We start from the raw sequence: 8,752 nt of genomic DNA, 5'->3' as shown, positions 1-8,752 counted from the left end.
AAATAATAAGGGAGATAAAACACTCCCCTATGGCACGCTGCGAAATATACGTATTTCATCGCTCAAAGTGTCGCCAAGACGAATTCTGATGCGACAATCATTGAGGAACGTATGTATGAAGTGCAAGAGATGACCCGTGACGCCTATAACTTGTAACTGGCTGATGATGGCTCTTTGAGACACGTAGTCGTAAGCCTTGGAAACATCCATGAAAACAGCAAGTGTCGACAGGCTATTCGCACTGTAATGTTCTATGTGGCTTAGCAGGTCCAGCACATTGTCTTGAGCACTTAGACGCTGCCGAAACCCAGTCATGCACGATGGTAGTTTTCGACCCTGCTCGACATACCAAGTGAGTCTTGTGCACGCCATCTTCTCCATTAGCTTCGCTGCAAAGGAGGTCAGCGATACCGGTCTGTATGAGTCCAGAGCTGCAGGATTCTTTCCAGGCTTCAGAACCGGTACCACCCATGCTACCTTCCATAAATGTGGGATATCCCCGCTGGCCCACACTTGGTTAAAAAAATGCCAGCAAATCACGTCGTCTTTCAACCGGTAGGTTAGTCAGCGTCTGATTACTGATAAGGTCAGGTCTCAACGCACAGGGACGTCGGAGGCTGCTCATAGCTAGTTACAACTATCTGAGTGTGAAAGGAGCATCCATTAGAGACGACGATAGCGGCGGAGGCGGGTTGGTTGTGCCGGCTGACCTGCCGGAAGAGTATATTTCAGCAAAGGTATTCGCAAGACAAGCGAGCGTCTTGCCTAACTTCAATGATAGGGCGTCAAATGGCTTGTTTGGTCGAAAGTTTCCAGCAAGATTATTAACGACCCACCATATCCTTGGAACTGGCGTGTAGACCGATAGGCTTGCAGACCGATAGGCTTGCAGAAAATGATGCCCATTGATCTCTTCTTAGTTTCCTTGTGTAACGTCGAATCACTGCGTTAATCCCGTTATATATAGTCTTCATTGGTGGGTCGCCCTTCGTCCTCATCAGCCTCCGTTCCGCTCTTCTACGGGCAGCGCATAGAGTTTTGAGCTTTAGATCCGGAGCGGGGAAGCGGTCGGGTAGCTTCAGCTCAGCGGTAGCTAATCTCTTGCTACGTAGCATGTCCGCGAACAGGTCTCCAGATGATTCGCTTAGGCCATCCCTGTACGTATCCCAATGCGTCACAGGACAGGATCTTTGGCCGTTGGTTCTACATCCAGCAACGTTAACGAAGACAGGAAAATGGTCGCTGCCCATTCTATCTTTACTCGTCGTTGACGATGCGAGGATGTCCGCTGAGTGTAACGTCAAGTCAATGACACTGTAAGAGGCCGGTGGTCGAAAAAACGTTGGCTGTTTGTCATTTGCCACGCAGAGTCCCTCGGTGTTTAAAGAACTAACAATTTGCTTCCCACGTGCATCAATCGCCTTGTTGCCCCAGAGAGTATGGTGCGCGTTAAAGTCCCCACATATAATCCTCGGAGCTGGGCAGCGGCTGCAGAGGTCTCTTATAATTTCTACCATCGAGACCTTCAGGCGAGAACTCACATATACGGAGGTCACGCTGAGGCTTCGGTTTCCCAGCCGCACTTGTACAGCAGTGACTTACAAAGCACTGCTGCAAAGGTCTTGAACTGGCAGAACGTAATGTGGTATTTCACGTCTGACATTAGCATGGCGCTTACGTTCGGAAATGTCGGAATACTTTGGTTTCCATGTGCGACATAACCAGCAATTGATCTGGAATTGGAAGACCAGCCTCGGACAGGGCCAATATTGGCACAGGCACGTTGCGTAAGAAAAGCGACAGTTCAGGTAAATGGCACGCAAGACCCGCACAGTTCCATTGCATAATAAGTGGCACCTTTGGGCGAGATGGTGAACATTGTGTCCTGACCGCATCCATATTGCGAGGTGCTTTAAGAAGAGGTAGAGCTTAGAATCACTGACTCGAGAGCCAGGACTACTTCGAGCATGTCCTTCATCGAGTTCGCCGGTATCTTCTCTATGTGTGATCGCAAGACCTTGAAGAGAGCATGTAGCCCCTGCTGACAGTCCTTCTGTGGTGTTTTTTCATCGCAACGCGATTGGGGTCGCTGCAGTGCAGACACATAACTTCGCTGTTCCCGAGGGTTGCAATGTGGGCTTGTTGGTAATGCATCTTCAAGGGGAGTGCGTTAGCGCGATTAAAAGACGGGTCAAAAGAAGACACATAGGGACACACACAGCGCTATCTTCCAACAATGTTTATTATCGAAAACCATGTCGTACTTATACACTCAGCCAACATGAGTCACAGCCACATGAACAGCTTAACAATCAGAGCGAAACATTTTTGTTATATGTTAAGCCATGCGCAAAAATTTCAGTTGTTTTTCAGAGAGAGCCAATGATGGTTTGCTGATACATGAATCCCCTAGGGCATCAATATGCTCGGCTTCTATATTATAAGTCTAGTGAGTTCGCACTTATTTCTACCGGTAATGGTTGTTGATTCGAAGAGAGGGGAGCACTTATGTTGCTTACAATGAAGGGAGAGAAACCCATCTGATACAAGTTTGTCGACTTTATTTTTGTGTTCGCGCAGTCTATCATTAATGCATCTGCCCGACTGTCCGACGTAATACTTCCCACACGATAAGGATATACGATATATGATTGATGTCTTACGTTCTCTAAACTTCTTCCTGTGTTTAACTTGGCAGCTATGGGCACTTTCTTTTCTGGTCTTGTTCTCCTGCACAGGCTGATTAGTTTGTTGGGTGCTGAAAAAACCACATCAGTGTTACCTCGGCGGGCAATTTTCTTTAGGTTGTGCGACAACCGGTGGATATAACGTATCACTGTTGGTCTTTTTTTCTCTCGGTTACTACTTCCTTCCGCTCGTTCAGCATTCCCTGGTTGATGCACTTGCCTAAGTATTCCCTCTGCAACTGATGCCAGTACATGATTGGGATAACCTGCTTCATGTAGCCGCATGGCCTGTTGTGTGAATGCTTCGTCAGTGCAATGATGGCATGATTTAGTAAGTGCGTTAGTAAAACACAGTTCCGCAATTCCTCTTTTTACCAGTTTAGAATGGGCTGAATGATATGACAACAAGGGTTTATTTGTCCTGGGATTGTAACACCAACAAATTAGATCATCACCGAAGGTAATTATAACATCAAGAAACTTGATCTTTTGTTCTATAGGCACTTCGAACGTAACTTCCAGTGGACAAAGGCACTCGCGTATAATATTACTAACAGCTGAACACTCTGTGTCGCTGTTCCGGTTGTTCAGCAGTCTTCTCGTCTACGGAGCCTCTGTTCATTGATTTGACTGCCTTAGCCGGTCCGCTGCGCGATGGCACCACTGTGTCCTGGATTCCTGGAGAAGGCTTCAGGCTTGGGAAATCAGTTTCACTCTTTGAGCTGCATTTGATTTCGTCTGACTCTCTGCGACTCTCCGTCTTTTTCGTCGTCGTATTTTTCTCATCCTTTCCTGTTGGCCCCAAGATAAACGTTTTCTTTCGCTTTATTGCCGCTGCCCGCGTAGGACACTTGCTATAACTAGCTCGATGACCACCACTACAGTTTGCACAAAGAAAGTTCTCGCTGCACGCGCATGTATTGAAATCATGCGGTCCTCCACATCTCTTACACCACTGCTCACCACGGCAGTACTTGGCCACATGTCCATAGCGCTGACACTTGAAGCACCGAGGTGGTGTCTCAACGTAGTCGATGGTCTCGTGTCTTGTGAAGCCCAAGTTGATCTTCTCTGGACGGTCTGCATTTGGAGCGAAGGTAAGAACCACGGAGCTGGTTCGCCTGGACTCCCAATCGAATTCGGAAATTTGAACGTGTCACGTGACTCTCCTTGCATGGTAAACACCTTGTGGCTTTAAGTATGCCAACAGTTCCTCGTCAGTGTACCACTTCGGTACTCCTCTAATAATGCACGTGTTTTGCAGGTACGAATTGGGCACTCGTGCTGAAATTGCAGTCCCTGAGATTGACTTGCAACTGAGAAGGGAATTCACATGCTCTTCTGTCTGTACATCTAGAAGCAGCGCTCTTTGAGCAGTAAATCGGCTCCTAACTGGCGATGCGCCAAGAAATTTCTCAATTTCTGTAGACAGAACAATGGGATTTACTTTTTTCAGGTCGGCTCCTTCTGTGGCAGGGGTAATAATCACTGGGATTCCGACGGTCCTCTCCTTGCGGTGACGCACAAGCCTGAAGCCTTCATCGTCCAGATCTGTGATGTCAGCTATGTCACAATGATCAATAAGCGTAGACTCGTCGTCTCTTTCTGTAGCCTTATATCGCTTACATTCACGGTTGCTCTCAGGGTCAGTCGGTGGCCTCTGGCCCGGTGTCACGTCAGGCGTAGTCATGACGGAGCTGTCGCCCCTAACAGATCTGGCTCCTCTGCAGGCTCCTATCGAAGCGACGGGAGGCGAAGGCCCCCCCCCCCCCCCCCCCCCCCCGGCTTCCGGTAGGGAAGGTATCATGGCGAGTCGTCCGACGTCTTCGACAATTCTATTTGACAAAACGTCGAAAAAATACAAAAACACTAGCGAGCGAGACAGCAGTGCGACTGTGTCGAACCAAACTTCTTCTTCCACAGATCACAATATTAATTTCAATTGCATAAAATTAAACATTGCACTGGTCACAACATGACTTTTATGCAATGTTTATGTATGTGCAGCACGCCGTTCACAACATATACTTAAGTGCAAGCACCAAATCAGCTAGATACACACCGTGAGACGTCAACGAAGCAATGTTGCGTATGTGATGGTTGTCGAGGGAATAATGGAGAGGAGATGTGTATGGCAGAGGCGTGGGGGGTCTACGCATATCTAAAAATATTGAAGTATTCTGTACCTCTTGTGTCATAGTGGCACATGGGCACCCACCCAGCGACCCAATAGTGAGGTAGCAGAAATATAAGAAATTTAAGAAAATCAAAGAAGCCGTGAAATAGTTTGAGCTGTTTCATCAAGAGATCTGTGTGCTTCAAAGATACCGATAAGTCGACATTAGGTGTAGAGGTTATAAGTCGTGATTTTTCGCTTTCTTATGCAGAACAGATGTGTGCTCAACTTTGTACGTTTAAATTAAACGACACTTCCGACGTACAAGAAAACCTGGGAATCAATTCCTAATAATGCTCCGCATTAAAACACACAGACCCGGCAGTCCGGAGTCAGTGACTCAACCGAATCAATGACAGTAGCGCATGCTTAGCTATTCTGAATACAGGACCCATGTGTATTATTTTTCTGCCTACATGGTTTACAAGAGGAACGCAAATACCATAAGCAGTTTTGAGAAAGATCCAGTTTCACGCGTTGTTCACCTTTCTTATTTTGCCCCCCTGACCTGTCTGTCACATGATCTTGGGCCATGGGTTGCTGGATAAAAAAAGACAACGATGGGAGCGAAATGCAAAAAAAAGTTGGAGGATGTTTAGGCTTCACCTTTAAGAATGAAACGCGATAGCATTAAAAGATCCCTCACTGCTTCTCACGCTTAGCGGCAACTGCAGCATATGTAACCGTAATTAGCTCGCCTTCTAACAGAAGGCGAGCTTTCTGTTAGAAACGCGCCCTCTTGTGGGGGCCGATCCCGGGGGTTGTGCACAGCCGCGCCGAAAAAATTGCACCATTTTCAGGTTTCTGTTACTGTTTCGCATTTTTTTTTTTTTTTGAAGTTTGAAGTTTGAAGTTTATTTTTTTCTTCATTACAGAAAGAGGAAACAAGAGCTAAAGGCCATATGGCCTGACAGGTGCTCTTGCTCCTAAGTGCGTTCGGCTTACCATGATGATCCAATGTACGAAAAAAGCGAATGTAACGAATTTTAAAATTTAAGTCTGAGAAAATTTAACATAAAAGGCATGCACTGTCGATGTTTTGTTTCATGTGATTTGTTTGTCATTTATAGCCTCAATATTCCGAGGAATTTATTTATTTACTTATTTATTTATTTATTTATTTATTTATTTATTTATTTATTTATTTATTTATTTATTAGATACCTGCATCGCCCATGCGGGCATTACAGCAGGGGGGATTACATTTTAAAGGAAGGAACAAGTAATCACATACATAAAGCGCGATAAAACGCATCATTGTTTTCAATATTAACAATGTCAGGCGAAAGAGCATTCCATTCTCTGATAGACCGAACAAAAAAAGAATACCTAAAGACGTCACCCTTGAAAGGATACTCGCGGACTTTCAGCGCATGGTCGCGTCTCAACGACGTATAAGTGGGCGACTTAATATATCTTTCTCTCTCAATCCCTGTTTTTGAATAATAAACAGCGTGGAAAAATTTCAACCTCTGGTTTTTTCGCCGGTCTTTTAATGCTTGCCACGATAATTTAATTTTACTTTCTGTCATACTTAATTTTCTACTATAGCCATTAAGAACAAACCTAGCTGCTCTATTCTGCACTCTTTCAAGCTGTTCTGTGAGATCAGCCGTGTACGGATCCCAACAAATACAACCGTAGTCAAGTAAACTCTTTTAATTTATTCGGTATTTGACTGAAGTTACGGCGGAGGAAACCCAATGAACGTATTGCCTTATTTTTAATATGCGTAATGTGCCTGTTCCATCTTAAGTCAGACGTCATTAAAATTCCTAAATATTTGTATTCGTCAAGTTTCTTTAATGCCATATTACTCAACGTATAAGTGCATGATTGAAATGCGCGCTTCCTTGAAAAGGTGACGTGAACACATTTTTGAACATTTAGTGACATTTCCCTCGTATTGCACCATGTTCCCATAAGGTCTAAATCAGTCTGTAATAATGAAATGTCATTTGCGTTATCTCTGACTCTATAAATGACACAGTCATCCGCAAACATTCTAAATGAAGACGTTAGATCACTTTCAATATCATTAATAAAGAGTAGAAATAAAAGGGGACCTAAAACTGATCCCTGAGGAACACCTGAGGTAACTGGAACATATACTGAAGAAAAACCGTTGAGCACCACAGACTGCTCTCTTGCACGAAGATATTCGGCAATCCAAGCTATGGCACTATTGTCCAATTTGTAGGCCTTAAGTTTTGATAACTTAACTTTGTAATAATAATTTGTGTAATAACTTTGTGTAATAACTTTGTAAATAATGTAAGACAAGGTATGAACAACTGTGGTGATAGAATGGTGTGGCAATATAACCTGCATATACCGCATGTCGTATAGCAAAGCGTGGCATATACATACACCTAAATATATATGGAAATTTTCGTTTACGAACAACTCCGCCGACGCCGGCGCCGACACCGGCACCGGAATTTCTGCGATACGGGGCCCTTAACGTTGTCGCGTTAAAACTCTCATTTACTTAGATTTAGTGCACATTAAAGCAACATTGGGTTAAAAAATTCCAAGCGGTCAAAATTAATCTGGAGTCCCTCACTACGATTAGTGGTGTAGAGTGAAGCAAAACAGGATGACGAGTAATAGGAAGACAAGCACTGACATGGTAAACAAACTAGCCCAATCCGCCACCCAACTACGGCTTCTTTTTTTTTTTTTATTGATATGATATAAGGAAATGTTGACGCACAAGTTAAGGCGCCGGCTACTCCTTAGCTCTTGAATGGTTCTATCTTACAACGTACAGCGTTCAAGATTACGTATCAAATAACCTTTTCACACCAGCACCAGGACTTGCCACGCAGCGTTTTCACAGTAACACTACGACGTAATTAACACATGGTACATACAATATACAAGTTAAATGTCTACACAGTTCTGTAGAAAAAAGTCTCAAAGATAGAAATGATACTTTCGCCTAATAACATAGTCTCTAGTCAGCGGGTGGTACATACCTCGTGTAAATGCATTATCACATATAGTCACATCAGAACAGTCAACATAACATAATCCACAAACACATACCTATATATGGCGGCATTGAAATGAAAGAAACAATAAAGGCGTTAATAATGGCCAACAATGCCGCTGTCTTCGAGAAAAGTCTTTAGTGCTTTTAAAGCGCTCTTCTGAAAGGACTTTGTTGGCCAAGGACCCAAAGGTTTCTTTAAACTGAAAGGTCTGCGGTCTAATGTAATTAGGGTTGATTTAAGTCGGCGTCGGGCAATCTAGACGGAGGTGATGTATATCTTCGTCTACAAATCCATAATCACATTCGGAGGTTTCCGCACGGCCAATTATTTGTAAGAAATGTTTGGTGTAGACAGTGCCTAGCCTTAATCGATGAATCAGGGTTTCCATATTTCTGTCTAATGACAATGAACATTTGAATTCAATAAACAGATCAATATGATGCAAATCCGAGCTCTTAGAATTCTGGTCAAACCACGCATTTCTACACGTTTTGAAAGACGTCCTTATAACGCAGCGTAATTCATTCTTTGATATTGGGAGCGGAACCGCATCATCTTTGAGGTGTGCTTGTCGTGCTGCTTCATCGGTTGCTGTGTTGCCAGGAATATTCTTCGCAAGGTTATGTACATAAATTTGTCTAGAATTTTCAAACTGTGGATGGTTCCAATTTGCAGGATCATCTTGGTGTGATGTTTGATGATTTAGTTCTCTACAATGAATGTCGCAGTTCTTTTAACATGAGCAACTTTATACCCATTTTTCTTACTAGTACTTGTTTCAAAGAACACATTGTACGTCAGCACCTCTTCACCCGCATTGGCACATTAGTATAAGCAAAATTGGGCATTTTGGGTTAAAATCGAAAACCACAAAGAACACGCCGAATGTG

The sequence above is a fragment of the Dermacentor andersoni genome, chromosome 1 (genome assembly GCF_023375885.2).
Source record: "Dermacentor andersoni chromosome 1, qqDerAnde1_hic_scaffold, whole genome shotgun sequence".
NCBI classification, from domain to species: Eukaryota; Metazoa; Arthropoda; class Arachnida; order Ixodida; family Ixodidae; genus Dermacentor; species Dermacentor andersoni.
Note: the sequence above shows the minus strand (reverse complement) of the source record.